General features: G+C 42.8%; 1 protein-coding gene across 1 annotated transcript in view; it reads right to left on the bottom strand.

Moving 5' to 3' along the window:
* Positions 1–17,053, bottom strand: part of NPY1R (neuropeptide Y receptor Y1) — a 100,262-nt gene that overhangs the window by 58,402 nt on the left and 24,807 nt on the right. The window lies entirely within an intron of this gene.

Raw genomic sequence — 17,053 nt, 5'->3', positions numbered from 1 at the left:
TACTACAGATTGCTTAAATCGGATTCTACTGATGGTGAGATTGCTTCTGTGTGAGTGAACGTTGTTAAGGAGAAGGCAGTCTGTTACAAACTGTGCCCAGGAAAATATAGTTGGGAATGTTTGCTGGCATGTTTCAGGAAGCAAATATTACATTCCCGTGTAGGTGCTCTGTGGACACCAAAGGGGATGTGGAATGTCACTGATGATGATCAGTGAGAAAACAGTCATGGCATGAATATGTTTCTTCCTTTTTCCCCAGCAACACGGGCTTTGGCGTACGTGCGTGGTCGATTTAAGTTGCCAGTTCTTTGTCATGTGACAACCATTCAGACTCCCTCTTGTCTCAGCTGCTACTGGGAATCACTAGATATTACATAACTCCTGTACCCACGGCAGTACTTTGGTGAGTCTGTCCACCCCCAGACCGAACCGTGTCTACCGACATCAACACAAAATGGGCCATCTGGAAAGTCTTCCAATATGCCAGTTCTACTCTCCAGTCCTCCCCCTGGACTAAATAAAGCCTACAGATCCAGAGTGGGCTGCAAAGAAATGGGGAAAAGCTTACTAACTAAAGTTTGGTAAAATGTATTTAACAACAAGGGCATATACAAATACACACACACACACAGATTTAAAAAAACCCAGGAAATGGAAAAGTAAAATTTCATTTCTTCATATCTGTCAATGACTGACAATACTTTCCAGATTTAGCCTCTTTCCCCCAAAAGAAGAAAATTTTGGCTCTTTTCCCTACCAGAGTTTCTGCTATCAGCCAATCAACAGCATTTATCAAGGATTTTCTATGTGCAGAGCACTGTACTAAACAATTGGGAGAGCACAATTGGCACAATCCCTGCCCTCATCATGCTTACATTTAGCTTGCTGAGTGTTCTGTCGTCATTCATTCATTCATTGAATTGTTTTTATTAAACACTTACTGTGTGCAGAACACTGTTTGAAATGCTTGGAAAGTACAATTTGGTAACAGATAGAGACAATCCCTATCCAACAACAGGCTCACAGTCTAGAAAGAAATGAAGGATCATATCTTCTCAGGAATAAGTTGTGGCTTGGGAAGAGAGAGACAGGAAAGGGCTATTTTCCACAAACAAAAGCATTTTTGCTTCTGTCAGTGCTAGGAGAAATTTTTAAGTACTTGCTACAGTGCTCTGCACACAGTAAGCCTTCACTAAATACCACTGATCAAGGTCTTCAAGGTCTTCATTGCCGGAAGCATAAAATGACAACACAAAAATCCAGAGAGGGCTTCCACTTGCCTGTGAACATCAATCCCTCTACAGCTCCCTGGCCTCTTTGGACGACTGTGATCACTGAGAGGAGGAGCACAGCCTTTCAAACCCGGTTTTAGTCTTGTGATCAACCAGTTATTAGTTGATGTTGAGCACTTAACACTGACTTGCAAGCTCTTGGAAGAAAGCAATAGAGTAGACACGATCTCTTTCCTCAAGGAGGTTCCAATAATTCTCTCTTCTACCCACGTGGCTGGCTGCTGGCTCCAACTGCATAGCCCATCTTGTAGGTCCAATCTGGGCAGAGCAGGAGAGGGGTCATATTTTATTATTTTCAACTTCGAAGTGAAAAAATCAGACAGACGATCCACATCATCTACCTGGGACATGCTGTCTCTGATGTAACACATCTCTTTGGACATTTGAACATGACACTGCACATGTCCTGGCAAGAACATAATATTGCCCGGAAAATCCATGACTCCCTAGGATGCCAAGTTAAAGCTCTACACAGTAATTGGCCTTTTTATATCTCTGACTCATGAGAAATTGAGCTATACTAATGCACTAATGACTTAAAAGCCTATAAAAAGTCAAAAAATACATGCTTACACATAGGAAAGAACATTATGGCAGTTTACAATACTAAGAATTTGTATTTACTCTGGAAAACAGCAATAATATATGGAGGGTCCTGCTGCGGGGGGGCTGTGTGGGATAGGGTGGTTCATGGGAGAGCGTCTTTAAAAGCTTTCAGTGATCAGATGAGTTTGGCCGAGTGATTCGAATAAGGACCCTAAGGCATTTCCCTATAGCTTCTGAAACACAAACCAGACAACCATGTACAAAAGGACAAAGGATCGGACCATCGATGTGTGGGGGTAAATTTCTTCTAATCCAGTGGTATAATAGGGTTTTTCATGGTATTTATTAAGCACTTACTATGTTCAGTTAAAAGTGCTGTACTAAGTACTGGGTACATACCATCTAATCAGATAGGATACAGTCCATGTCCCACATGAGGCTCATACCCAGTCTTAATCCCCATTTTATAGATGATGTAACTGAGGCCCAGAGAAGTTAAGCGACTTGCCCAAGCCAAGTGGAAGAACTGGGTTTAGAATCCAGGTCTTTCTGACTCCCAGGCCCACACCCTACCTACTAGGCCAAAAGTTCGCCAACCCACATATATTTTTTAATCAATCAACTGTTCCCTGATGTTTCACCTGTTTTACACTCCTTACACACCTGTAGATTGAGAGCTCTTTGTGGGCAGGGATTGCTACTTCCAACTCTACTTTATTCTCTCAAGCAATTATGACAAAGATCTGCACAAAGTGAGCGCTCAGTAAATACCATTAATAGATGGAGTCAATGGGCCGCTAGCCATTTTCCAATCCTCTGTAATCCCATTCAGAAAATCGTCAGTAACCCTGTCAATTTAGCAGAATTCATGCAACTTGCAAAAGGTTCTAACTTGCAGTCTGGGTTTTGCATAACCCATGGGAGAATCAGTTCAACAACTTTAAAAAAAACAATCCCCATGCTCTCTGGGTGAGGGCTAGCTTTCAGAAATTGTGCAGAGAGCTATTTCTGCCACAGACTAAAGATTTTATTTTGCTCAGTGAATAAAGAGCAGATGCAAAATATAAAGTTGGCAATGACATTCATTTGCTCTTTCCTAATTAATCAGTGAATTGTATTTTTGAGCCCTTTTTCTGTGCAGCACTGTGTGAAGCACTCTAGCAAGAGAGATTGGCTCTCCTACAAGTGAATTTGCATTTGCACTGATTCTTCATCCAGCAACTAGGAAGGTTTTGAGCTAGTGGGCAGAGATCATGTCCACCAACTCTCATACTGTACTCTTCCAAGTACTTAATACAGGGCTCTGCAAAGCATGAACCTGGGACTCTGAAGGACGTAGGTTCTAATCCCGGGTCTTCCAGGTGTCTGCTGTGTGACTTCGGGCCAGTCACTTCACTTCCCTGTGCCTCAGTTACCTCATCTGTAAAATGGGGATTAAAACTGTGAGACAGGGACTGAGTCCAACCTGATTAGCTTGTATCTACTCCGGCACTTAGAACAGTGCCATTTCAAAATAAATGCTCACTAAGTACAATTGACTGATTGATGAGCAAACTCTTTCCAAATCACTCCCATTTTCTCTTCCTCGGTCAGGTCTGACCAAATGAGGGATCCCTTCTTGGCCAAATTCAATCTGACTGACGCTCCCCCTAAAAAGCAGCAGCTTCCAAAGGAGGCCACGTGAAACAGTCGCCGCTCACATGGGGTATCGGGAGATGACCTTAACGTATCTGCTGGGTGAGTCTGAAATTTTGCTGTGCCATTTCTCAGTGGAGAGACACAATCGAGGTTGCCAACTGGATGAAATTTGGTTGGCCCGTTCATAGAAATAATGTCTGATTGATTGTGTCTGGAAATCCCACAAGAATACACTGGTATCCATAAATGTAATGGCGGTGGGTAGCAGGATGACACCGCTCCAGAATTTTGGGAGGCAGCTGCACCGATCGCAGCTGGTCGAACGCTTTTGGCATAAGTGGCGGTAGGCAAGGTTGTGTCCATTTATAGATGGTTGACAACCTCCTCTCCTATGTGAAGTTGTGGAGGGCACTGAGGGTTGGAGTGAATTTGTCCACCTGCCCAGTGCTTGATGACAATTTACTCATCCCATACCAAGAAGCCGGAAAAAGGAGGAGGAGAGAGAGAGTGGCAAGAGGCAGTATGGTGTGGTGGATAGAGCATGGGTCTGGGAGTCAGAAGGTCATGGGTTCTAATCTTGGCTCCTTCAGTTGTCTGCTGGGTGACCTTAGGCAAGTCACTTCACTTCTCTGGGCCTCAGTTATCTATAAAATGGGGATTGAGACTGTGAGCCCCAAGTAGGACAGGGACTGTGTCCAACCCAATTTTCTTGTATTCACCCCAGAACCTAGTATGTGCATGGCACATAGTAAGCACTTAACAAATACCATAATAATAATTATTATTATTAAGAAAGAGTAATGAAGAGACTAGTGACTGTAGAAGTAATGGTATTTATTGAGCATTTACTGAATGCAATACACTGTTCTAAACTCTTGGGAGGTACAACAGAAGCTCAAGAAGGGAAGAGAAAAGTTAGTCCTATCAAGTTATAGTTATCATTAGTCTAATAAAATATAATAATAATATGATGGTATTTATTAAGCCCTTACTATGTGCAGAGCACTGTTCTAAGCGCTGGGGTAGATACAGGGTCATCAGGTTGTCCCACGTGAGGCTCACAGTCTTAATCCCCATTTTACAGATGAGGTAACTGAGGCACAGAGAAGTTAAGTGACTTGCCCACAGTCACATAACTGACAAGTGGCAGAGTTGGGATTCAAACCCATGACATCTGACTCCCAATATGCCTTCAGTTGTTTGTAAGGGGCACATAGAACAATAAACATCCTTGTAACCACCTTGAAACCTGTTAATGGTAAAAAGGCAATTTGGCAGTCATTAAGAAGTGTGGATTATGATGGTGTAGGCTGCTTTCATGAAGGTAAGTAGCTAAATAATCATAACTGACCATTTGGACAAATTAATACATAATACGTAACTGCTTTAGACGAAACAGCAGCAGCATGATCTGGTAGAAAAAAAATGTGGGCCTGGGAGTTAGAGTACCTGAGTTCTAATCCCAGCTCTGCCAATCCCTTGCTGTGTGACCTTGGGCAAGTCACTTAACTTCTCTATGCCTCAGTATCCTCAACTGTAAAATGGGGACTTGTTCTTCCTCATACTTAGACTGTCAACTCCATGTGGGACAGGGACTGTGTCTGACCTAATTAATTTGTACCTACCCCAGGGTTTAGAATAGTTTTGACACACATTAAGCACTTAATGAATATCCTAAAAAAAAGCAGTGGAATAATTCATTCATTCAATCATATTTAATGAGTGTTTACTTTGTGCAGAGCACTGTACTAAGCGCTTGGGAAGTACAATTTGGCAACAGATAGAGACAATTCCTACCCAACAACAGGCTCACAGTCTAGAAATGTACTCTAGGTGTGTTTGGGGTTTGTTTTTTTTGACACCATTTGCAAAATGCACTCACCTTTTGAGATAATAATAATAATGTTGGTATTTGCTAAGCGCTTACTATGTGCCGAGCACTGTTCTAAGCGCTGGGGTTGACACAGGGGAATCAGATTGTCCCACGTGGGGCTCACAGTCTTAATCCCCATTTTACAGATGAGGTAACTGAAGCACCGATAAATTAAGTGACTTGCCCAAAGTCACACAGCTGACAAGTGGCCGAGCCGGGATTTGAACCCATGATCTCTGACTCCAAAGCCCGTGCTCTTTCCACTGAGCCACGCTGCTTCTCTAACGGCATGATGAACGGCAGACTTTGACTATTCCAGTTCTAATCCCATCTCCACCACTTGTCCTTGTGTGACCTTGGGCCGGTCACTTTATGTCTCTGGGCCACAATTACCTCATCTGTCAAAAGGGGAATCAGCTCTGGAAGCTCAGACTCTCTTCCAGGTCTCCATCTGAGCCCTATGTCCTTTGTTTTTAAATTTGTTAAATTTCATCTGAGAAATTTTAGACAAAGAGTAAGCCTCACTTTATCGGTGCATTTCTAATGGGGTTTTGCTTACGTTTGGAGGGCTCAGCGAGCTGCTCTCGTGTATTACGGCATTATTTCTGCCCTGTCACAGAATGAGGCTGCCACTGGGGTGGGGTTAGCAGGCCACAGGCCCACCACAGGGATTCCCACCGAGGCCAATTCCCAGGCAACTTCTGCTGCTCCTTCCCACTTTCTCTCTCCTTTAGTGAGAGAAAGAAGCTGAACTTCTCCTCCTCCTAGTAATAGCAGTGATTTTCTTTCTTTAGCACTTGCTATTTGCGAAGCCCATAGGTCATTTTGCCTAGTGGCTAGAGCATGGGCCTGGGACGCAGAAGGACCTGCGTTCTAATCTCCGACTCCATCATTTGCCTGCTGTGTGACCTTGGGAAAGTCACTTCTCTATGCCTCAGTTCCCTCATCTGTCAAATGGGAATCAAGACTGTGTCCCCCTGAGGGACCTGGTTACCTTGTATCTACCCATTGTTTAGAACAGTGCCTGGGACCTGATAAGTGTTTAACGAATACCACAAAAAGCACTGTACTAAGTTCTGGGATTGATATAAGATAATCAGTTCCGACACAGTCTCTGTTCCACAGAGATCTCAGAGTCTAAGTAGGATGCAGAACAGGCATTCAATACCCATTTCACAGATGAGGCAAAGAAGTTAAGTAACTTATCATAGGTCACACGGCAGGCAAGTGGGGAAGCCAGGATTAAAACCCAAGTTCCCTGACTCCCAGGCCCATTCTCTTTCAAGGCAGGTCCCTCTCTTTCTCAGTGCAATGCTAAATAAATGCTAGAGAACAAGTCCATGTCTAAAGTAGGGCATCATTTAAAATTCTTAAAAAGGCCAGGTCCAATTAGCATAGCATCATTTCCCCTTGCCCTGGTAAGAGGATCCTGCCCTTCAAATGGTTTAATTTGGAATCTCTGCTCATACGTTGTCAGAAGCAAACAGCTACTCCTACTCCGATCTGGGATACTCAGCAATAGCTGATCTTTGGTAAAATAAGAACAAGGAAGATTAATTTTAGAAACACTAAGCCCCAGGTAATTACATTTGTCAAAATTAAAAGTGGCCAACATATCGGGAACCAGGCACAATCTCATGTCAGTTCGTTCCTACGCATTTATAGAGTGCGGAGTTGGGCGGGGAGAGGAGCGGAGCTGGATTAGAAAAGGGGTTTCCTCCCAGGATTTCCAAAGTAGGCTGTTTGTGAGCTTTCAGGGAAGGGGTCTGCAAGATGGTGGCCTGGGGACAGAAAACTTTTACCTTCTTTAGTGGTTGAAGCTCTAAAAGTATTTACAGGGCATATTTCAAGGCTTTAGAAAGTTATTCATCCACCATGGAAAAGATTAATTTCCAGGCTATCAAAAAATCATCCTGGTGAGTACTGTAGTTAATACCCTAATTTCTTCCTTCTCTTTCCTTCACGAAAGAGGGGAAAATAGAGAAAAGTCAGCTGTCACTGCTCTCCGAGGCTGGGTCTATGAGCTTTCGGTCCCTGGGCAGGGGGAGCTGGTGAAGCTGTTTTCATGGGCACCGCTAATCCCCCACTAGGCCTTCCGGTTCTTAGCATTCCCTCCCCTCGCCAATCTGCTGCAGGGGCGGAGATGATAGCAGCACTAATGAAAATAGTAGTTTATCTAACTCTCCCAGGCGAAGAGTGGCATCCTACATTTATTCTCCAGCCCTCTGGTGATGGGGAAGAAAGAAAAGCTAATGGGCCAACCCCCTCGCTGTGACAGCTGATGGAACCACAAAAAAGGGTTGTGTGCCCCCTTGGAATGGCCCTGTCCAAATTCATCCTTATTCAAGTTCAAAAATCCATGTGCCTTCAATATCAGCTTCCCATCTTGGATGCTACGTCGGGTAAATCCATTTCTAAGGGTTCTAATAGCTTTCTCTTCCCCATAGGGGTTAAGTCTAAAATATCTTCCGAAACTGCAGCAGGGCCTAGGGAAAGGTATGTGGCCCTGCGAACCAGAGTCCCTGGGTTCTAATCCTGGCCCTCACACTTGTCTAAGGTTGCACAGTAGACAAGTCACTTCTCAGACTCAGTTCCCTCATCTGCAAAATGGGGATTCAATGCCCGTTCTCCCTCCTACCTAGAATGCGAGACCCCTGTGGGACCTGCTTATCTCGTACCTCTCCCAGAGCTCAGTACAGTGCTTGGCACATAGTCAACACTTAAACACCACAATTATTATTATCGTTATTATCTCCTAACTCTTCTTCTCAGACCCCCCTCTTCATCCCACATTTTGCTCCATTACACTGCTGCATCCTAACCTGTAATCTGTCCCCAGTTCGCAGTCAATTGTATTGAGCATTTACTTTGTGCAGAGCACTGTACTAAGTGCTTGGGAGAGTATAAAATAACAGAGTTGGTAGAAACATTGTCTGCCCACAATGAACTTCCAGTCTATAGCGGGAGACAGACATTGCTCTATATGAATAAATTATGGATATATACATAAGTGCTGTGGGACTGAGAAGATGTGATCAAGGTGTAGTGAGTGGGTTGGCATGGGAGAAGTGATGTGTGTGGGCTGGGTTACAATATGAAATCAAGGAGGTGTAGAAAGGGGTAGGCAAGGTGATAGAGTGCTAAGTGCTTGAAAGTCTATGGTAATAATAATTATGGTATTTACTAAGCGTTTACTATGTGCAAAGCACTGTTCTAAGTGCTGGGGTTGATAGAAGGTAATCAGGTTGTCCCACGTGGGGCTCACAGTCTTAATCCCCATTTTACAGATGAGGGAACTGAGGCACAGAGCAGTTAAGTGACTTGCCCAAAGTCATACAGCTAAGTGTCGGATCCGGGATTAGAACCCGTGACCTCTGACTCCCAAGCCCACGACTTTCCCATCACTGTAGACAGTACCACCATCCACCCTGTCTCCTAAGCCCATATTGGCACTCATCTCTCTCACTCAACCCACGTATTCAATCTGTCACCAAATCCTGTCAGTTCAACCTTGAGAACATCGCCAAAATCCTCCCTTTCCTCTCCGTCCAAACTGCTATGCCATTTATCCAAGCACTTATCCTATCTCACCTTGATTACTGTATCAGCCTTCTTGCTGACCTCCCACCTTTCCCCATTCCAGTCTATCCCTCACTCTGTCGCCCAGAACATTTTTCTACAGAAACGTTCAGTCCATGTTTCCCTACTCCTCAGGAGTCCCCGCATCAAACAGAAACTTCTTACCATAGGCTTTAAAGCACTTTAAAGCATTTGAAGCACTTTAAAACTCCATGTGCCCTCTTACCATTCCTCCCAGATTTCCTCCTCCAACCCAGCCCACACGCTTCACTGCTCTAATGCCAACCTACTCACTCTACCTCAATCTCCTCAATCTCGCCACAAAACTCCCGCCCACATCCTGCCTCTGGCCTGGAACACCCTCCCTCTTCATATCTGACAGGCAATCACTCTCCCCACTTTCAAAGACCTATTAAAAACACAACTTTGCTAAGGGCCCTTCCGTAAGTCCTCATTTCTCTTCTCCCAAACTCTTCTGTGTCGCTCTTGCACGTTCACTTGGATATTCACTCTATTCACCCCTCCCTCAGCCCCATATCACTCAGATACATATTTATAGTTTATATATATATATTAATGTCTGTACCCACCTCTAGATTGAAAATTCATTGTGGCCAGGGAACGTTTCTGTCAACTCTGTTATACTGTACTCTCTCAAGGATTTACTACAGTGTTCTGCTCACAGCAAGCGCTCAATATTATTGAGTACCTGTTTGATGCCCAGGTGGATGGGCGACCGCCGGACGTTCTTGAGGCATGGGGAAACATGTACCGTTGTAGAAAAACGATCCAGGCAGCGGAGTGAAGCATGGACCAGAGGGGGCAGAGGCAGGAGATAGGGAGGTCAGCAAGAAGGCTGATGAAGTAATCCAGGCATGAGAGGATAAATGCTCTAATTAACATGATCGCAGTTTGGTTGGAGAGGAAAGGGGAGATTTTAGTGATCTTGTGAAGGTTGAACTGACAGGATTTGGTGACAGATTGTATATGTGGGTTGAATGAGAGAAATGAGTCAAGGATAACACCAAGGTTACGGGCTTGTGAGACAGGAAGGATTGTTTTGCTGTCTACAGTGAGGGGAAAAATCAGGGGAAGGACAGGGTTTGGATGGGAATATGGGGAGTTCTCTTTTTTACAAGTTGTAGGTGTCAGCAGGATGGCCAAGTGGAGACGTTCTGAGCACCGGAGCAATTATGATATTGCAGAGAATGAGATAAGAGCTGGAGATACAGATTTGGGATGGTTGTTGGAATTATTCATTCAATCTTATTTACTGAGCGCTTATTATGTGCAGAGCACTGTACTAAGCACTTGGAATTAAGCAACAGATAGAGACAATCCCTACCCAACAATGGGCTCACAGTCTAAAAAGTCTGGACCTATAGGAGTGAAGGAGTTTATCAAGTGGGTGGGGGTAAAAAGGGACCCAGAAATAAGCCTTGAGGGACTTCCAAAGTTAGGGGTGGGAAGCAGAGGAGAAGCCTTGTGAAAATAATTGAGAATGAGCAGGCAAGGAGATGAGGAGAAACCGGAGAGGACAGTGTTAGTGAAGCCGAAGTTGCATAACTTTTCCAGAAATTAATCAGCCATATCTCCCTCACTATTATAGTTCCTAATAAGCTGGAAGCAGCAGTTTCTGTTGTGAACTGAATAAACCCTGAAGTCATTGTAACAGACTTCTATCCAGGATTAGGTTAAATCTGGTTGGAATGAAATTTTATGTAAAGAGCAGTTTGTGTCTAGACAGATTATTGTGTCCTCATTGCACATACTAATAACAATTTGTTTGAACTCTTTGACAAATTTAATATTTTCTGTTCCTACCCAAATGTTTCTGTCATTTTTACTGAACTAAATGGGCCCTGTCTGTTGGGTGACGGCCTTTAATTTCCCCATTTTATGGGATCCCTTGTTCCATTAATGTTTCTATTTAGCTTAATTTTAAAAGCATCAAGATCTATGTCTCCTTCACTTGGTATTAAAAGTCTGCAACTTCTTCCCCATCAAATTACTGTATCATGGTTTAATGGAAATGCAGCCAAGTTTGTCAACTTTGTTTTGACGCTGGAAGCACTACAAGAGTAGTGCATAGGGGAGCAGAGTGGCTCAGTGGAAAGAGCCCGGGTTTAGGAGTCAGAGGTCATGGGTTCTAATGCCAACTCTGCCACCTGTCAGCTATGTGACTTTGGGCAAATCACTTAACTTCTCGGTCCCTCAGTTACCTCATCTGTAAAATGGGGATCAAGACCGTGAGCCTCACGTGGGACAACAAGATTACCCTGTATTTACCCCAGCGCTTAGAACGGTACTCGGCACATAGTAAACGCTTAACAAATACCAACATTCTTCTTCATTATTACGGGATGGTCCATGGAAACTAGACCCAGGTTTTTGTTTGTTTTGGTTTTTTAAATAAAGACGAGAAAAATGGCCCCTATTATAGGAGATTCTCAGACTCACTCTGGAGAATTGGTTTAACTAAGGGAGCTCTTAAAAATACATTTGCATATGGCTTGCTTAAAATTGACACATGCCATTATGGTCGATGTAATAAAGAACCTTTTTTGAAGTTCATATTTTATTGTTCATTCTTCGAAGGTTACCATTTGTTGACTTTTCTCTTTCCTGTTTTTTCCCCTCCCGCCCTCTATTCACAATCATTAACCCATGATTCCTTGTATAAAAATAATATTGGCTGAGAGGAGAATGATAAACATGGTAAGAATGTAGGTGTTTCATAAAGGCAGTTTCAGAAATCCTGATCAGACTTATTAGTCCTTGGACTAAAGCACGGAGACATAGATCAAGATAGAGTGCTTCTAAGTCTCAGGAGAGAACTCTGATACCTACCTCTCTTAAACCAAGCCCAATTTAATGGAATATAACTTTTAAATAGGGCCATTTTGAAATGATTCATTCTATGACAGAGAATTATTATGTCCTTTTATAGAACAAAGAAATGCAAATCCTACAAGAGAAGCCACGCTTTAGCTCTGTGACCTTGGGTAAGGATCTTAATTTCTCTCTGCTAGTGTTTTCAACTGCCCTAAGATGAGGCTGTCCCATTTCTTCATCATTCTGCCTCGGACTCAATCTTCCTCTCAAGTTCTTTTTCCTGCTGTCCTTTTCCAATTGTACTGCCCAGTACTGCAAACTAATCTCTCTCGTCTCCCATTTTCCTCTCTGTGCCATGGAGGTTAGTTCTAAACGAAGATCAATAACTTACTTCTGGGGCCTCAAATTCACTTATTTGATCCTGCTTCATAACCTATTTAGAGAAAGAGAGTTATCCCACAGCAAGTGGAAACCCATTCGATAAACCAGATTATTCTGAAACAAATTTGGATTTGAGCCGGTAGGGGGATGGGTAGAGGTTGTTACTTCAAATGTGAAATGTTTCAGTTACCACTTTCTGCTAATAGGCTTGTTTGTCCTGATATCAGTTTCTTCGCAGGATACGTCTGAATCATTCAACTGTTTTCTGAAAAGTCTCTCTTCAATTTACAAGGAATTTTATTTTCTGAAGATTGAATCTGCAGGCTCCTTAGATATAAATCAATAGCTTAACAACTCAAGCTCAAGGAATATCTAAAATAACCACCGGTAGCTATTCCCTAGGACTAAAGTCATCGACCGTCCAATCATCACCACTCACAATGAAATGGGAGAAATTCAAAGGCCATAACTACGTTCTCCAGGAAATACCTTTGCAGTATTTACTGCAGATTAAATAAATCAGAGCACGTGCAATTTAGCCATGCAGACAGAAATTGGTGAAGAGACACTCTAGCAGAGCCTTGCAAGCCTGACTGTATTCAGTATGAATTGTCAGAAGGACCTAGGTTCTAATCTCAGCTCTGCCACCTGTGTGACCTTGGACAAGTACCTCAGCTATTTCATCTGTAAAATGGAGATTAATACTGTGAGCCCCATGAGGGACGTGAACAGTGGCAACCTGATGAGCTGCATGTCTCAGTGGAAAGAGCCCGGGCTTGGGAGTCAGCGGTCATGGGTTTGAATTCCAGCTCTGCCACTTGTCAGCTGTGTGACTGTGGACAAGTCACTTAACTTCTCTGTGCCTCAGTTACCTCGCCTGTAAAATGAGGATTAACTGTGAGCCTCAAGTGGGACAACCTGATTACCCTGTATCTACCCAGAGAACAATGCTCTGCCCATAGTAAGCGCTCAACAAATACCAGCATTATTATTATTATAAGCTTGAATCTACCGTAGTTCTTAATACAGTTCCTGGCCCATAGTAAATGCTTAAACACTATAAATAAAATTGACCAGAATCTTATGGAGATCATCTTCTTGCTTCTAGTCTACCAATAAAGCTACCCAGCCTGCTTCTCTTTTTAAAAGTTCACATCTGATTCGGTTATACAGATACCATTTCTGCAAAAGTTCTTATAGCTAATAATTCCTTTTATTATTAATAATAATGGTATTTGTAAAGTGCTTATTTTGTGCCAAGCACTGTTCTAAGCACAGGGCTAGATACATAGTAATCAGGTTGTCCCACCTGGGGCTCACAGTCTTACTCGCCATTTTTACAGATGAGGTACAGAGAAGAAGAAGTGAAGTGACTGGGCCAAAGTCACACAGCTGACAAGTGATAGAGCAGGGATTAATAATAATAATAATAATGTTGGTATTTGTTAAGCGCTTACTATGTGCAGAGCACTGTTCTAAGCGCTGGGGTAGACACAGGGGAATCAGGTTGTCCAACGTAGGGCTCACAGTCAATCCCATTTTACAGATGAGGTAAATGTGGCACAGAGAAGTTAAGTGACTTGCCCAAAGTCACACAGCTGACAAGTGGCAGATCCGGGATTTGAACCCATGACCTCTGACTCCAAAGCCCGGGCTCTTTCCACTAGGCCACGCTGCTTCTTGGCAAATCATACAGCTCTTGGTTGATAATCAAGGGCTGCTGATTCAGTCGGTAGTTTATCCAGGTTCCTGGTTTCTAAGCAGCATGGCCTAGTGGAATGAGCACAGACCTGGGAATCAGAAAGTCTGGGTTCTATTCCCAGCTCTACCACTCGCCTGCTGCGTGACCTTGGGCAAGTCACTAATCTCTTCTGGGCCTCAGTTTCCTCATCTGAAAAATGCTTATTTTCCCTATCCAGAAATTAGGCTGTGAAGAGAAAACAGACAAGACTTAAACCTGACCATTTGGTTAGTCACTGTTAACACTAGTCATGGGGTGGTTGGAGGAGAAAGTTGATGAAGTTTTGGATTTTCTGTGAATTTCATTTATCCATGTCATCATTTTCTCATTTACAAGGGAATGGATAGTTGACTCTACTAAAATCTCAGGGTTTTCAACATACAGCAAATCTCCCTTAACTCAAACCTAAAATAAAAATCAATCAATTGTGCATTACATCACCCGGCTTTTCATATCAAAGTCATCTCCTATAAAATGTTCCCTCTCAGTCCCTGATTTTTCACTTCCACTAAGCATTTATTGAGCACTTACTGTGTGCAGAACATTGTGCTAATTGCTTAGGTCTTCCATTCCTAAAGTCAGAAATCTCTCCTCCTTTTCTAAAGTGCTCACTATGCATTCAATAGTGCTCTGCACATAGTAAGCGCTCAATAAATATCACTGAACGAATTGAATTTAATCTCTACATTAAACTTACTTCTTTGCTTACCCCCTCACCTATTCTTGACCACTACTAAAACCAAATCCATGGAGCAAAGAGAACAAGGTTTTAGAAGGACTTATTCTGTATCAAGACTTGCTCTGCACTCTATGGGCAGGTGGTCTTGGGACTTTGAGGTTCTGGGGCTGAGAGGTTCATGCCCACAACAATCCGGGAAGAATGAAGCTGCTCAAACCAACCCTGCTTGAGTGTTCTGGTGCCGTATCCCGATCTGGCAAATCAGGCTCCTCCCTGTTCAAGTTTGGCACTGCAGAGCAGATTTACTTTGCTTTTAGGAATAGAGCCCCAAACTCTTTTTTGCTGATTTCATAGATTTTCAGGCACACCGCAACCTCAAGTCTGGGAGTTCTAAAACCCAGGTTCTGGATCCACTGCCCTTATACAATCTGTTCCTTGTAAAGATCTCTCTGCTGAACAAGATAAAGGTTTCATTAAGAGTCATCTTTGACTTCCCCAGTTGAGGAGATTACCCCAAATTCCCCCATATCTCAATAAAGGGGATATAGGCAGGTTGTCTTTGGTGTCATTGGCTGCTTTTAGAGAGCCATGTAATAAAAATAAAAACAATAATAATAATAATAATCTGTTAAGTGCTTACTATGGGCCAAGGACTCGAGTAAGTGCTGGGGTAGGCAAAACAATCAGTTTAGACACCATCCAGGCTCAGATGGCGTAGGGTGTAGCTTCTCAAGCAAAACTGATTCTGGAATTGAAATCAGCCTTCCTATTACCCAGAAAAACTTGGGAAAATCTGGACAATAGCAGTTATCATTCCCCTTAGACAATATCTCACTTCTTGGCCCTCAAACCACTTATGGGGTCTCTCTGTTGACCTGATTTTAGCGAAGGATAGAACAAGTCTGAAAAAAAAAACCACTAGATGGTGTTACACTGATTTGGATCACTGGGAGAAGAGAGAGATTTTGCTTTCTTCTCACTTGGACTAACACCCATGTTAATTTCCCACATATGGATCCCATCCAAGAAAAAGAAGGAAGAAAGGCAGTCCGTAGGCGGCTCTCACAGATCCCCATTTCTCCACAACAGGGGCTTTCAGCTGTGTTTGTTTATCCTCATTAAACCAAGGCCTGGAATTGGAAGCTTTCACCAGCTGTTAATATCTGAATCAAGCACCGTCCTGTACTCAGACCCAAAAGATGAAGTTCTTTGGCTTGATCCAATATTTCTTTTTCTTCATTCCCAATCCCATGTGGAGAAACTATCAGGAGGAAAATGCTGATCACTGCTGATCTTACGCTAGTACTGTCTATTCCCTCCTAGCCCTCTTTTGAAATACAGTCCTTCATCCCTGAACACAAATATAGCTGATCTAAGAATTCTTTGCAAGAGATAGAAGGAAGCCCAGGCCTGATTAATGTGGATAGCAAGTAATATGGACCCTGTTGAACTTAAATAACAAATGTCCTTTCAACCTTATACTTTGACACAGATTTTAAAAAAAAAGAGTGTGTCCTTATGATGGAAGTGATTTAAATGTACCCCAGTGAGGGTATGATTTACTTTCTGTTCATTTAGAACATAGATTTACAGTCTGTGGGCCTGCTTGTCATTCCCTCTCTTTATAGATGTGCATTTCTATGATATTGCCCTTGCACAGGCCGAGATAACTAGCTGAAATTGTTCTAAGAAAATAACCAAGTTGTGTCAGCAAATCATTTGTAGCAACTCACAGGGACATGGCAGCCGGTCAGGAAACATAAGTGCCCCATGATTTTTACTGTAGGTTCTTAAGGAACATTGATTTCAAAGGGAATTCTGTGTGAGGAAGACACAATAAAAGGCTGAAGAGAAAACTGCCCTTACGGTCCATGTTTCTTAATGAAATCAGAGGTTCTTTTTGAAAGAGATCCCTCTGTGGACTAAAGAATCGGGATGGGGGTATCCGTTAATCTTGCAATGCAGCTCAGGATTTGTTTTAACCATTTAATCCAGAACGATTCTTTATTCTTCAGTGTTGACAATGTATGGTGAAACAGCATGGCCCAGTGGAAAGAGCATGGGCTTGGGAGTTAGAGGACCTGAGATCTAAACCGAGGCTGGCCATTCGCCTTCTTTGGGACCTTAGTCAAGTTAATAAACTTCTTTGTGCCTCAGTTTCTTTATCAGTAAAATATGGATTACATACCTGTTCTTCCTCCCCATTAGACTCCAGGGACTGTGCCTGACCTGGTTATCCTATTTGTACCGGAAAGCTTAAAAAGGTACTTGGAATATAGCACTTAATACCATGATTATTAATTAGCTCTATGAAGATACATTATGTGTGTTGCTGCATTACACCACCTCCAATTATGATTTTCCTCCTTAGGAAACTGATGGGTTATTATTACTGACTTGAATGAATGGCGATCGTGCTTTAATGCTCTCCCCTTTTGAACAGAAACATTTCATTAAATTTAGTTAGAAAACATTCTTTCAAAAATTTC

The sequence above is a fragment of the Ornithorhynchus anatinus genome, chromosome 12 (assembly GCF_004115215.2).
Source record: "Ornithorhynchus anatinus isolate Pmale09 chromosome 12, mOrnAna1.pri.v4, whole genome shotgun sequence".
Lineage (NCBI taxonomy): Eukaryota > Metazoa > Chordata > Mammalia > Monotremata > Ornithorhynchidae > Ornithorhynchus > Ornithorhynchus anatinus.
The sequence above is the reverse complement of the archived record's forward strand: the minus strand, read 5'-3'. Positions and strand labels throughout refer to the sequence as shown.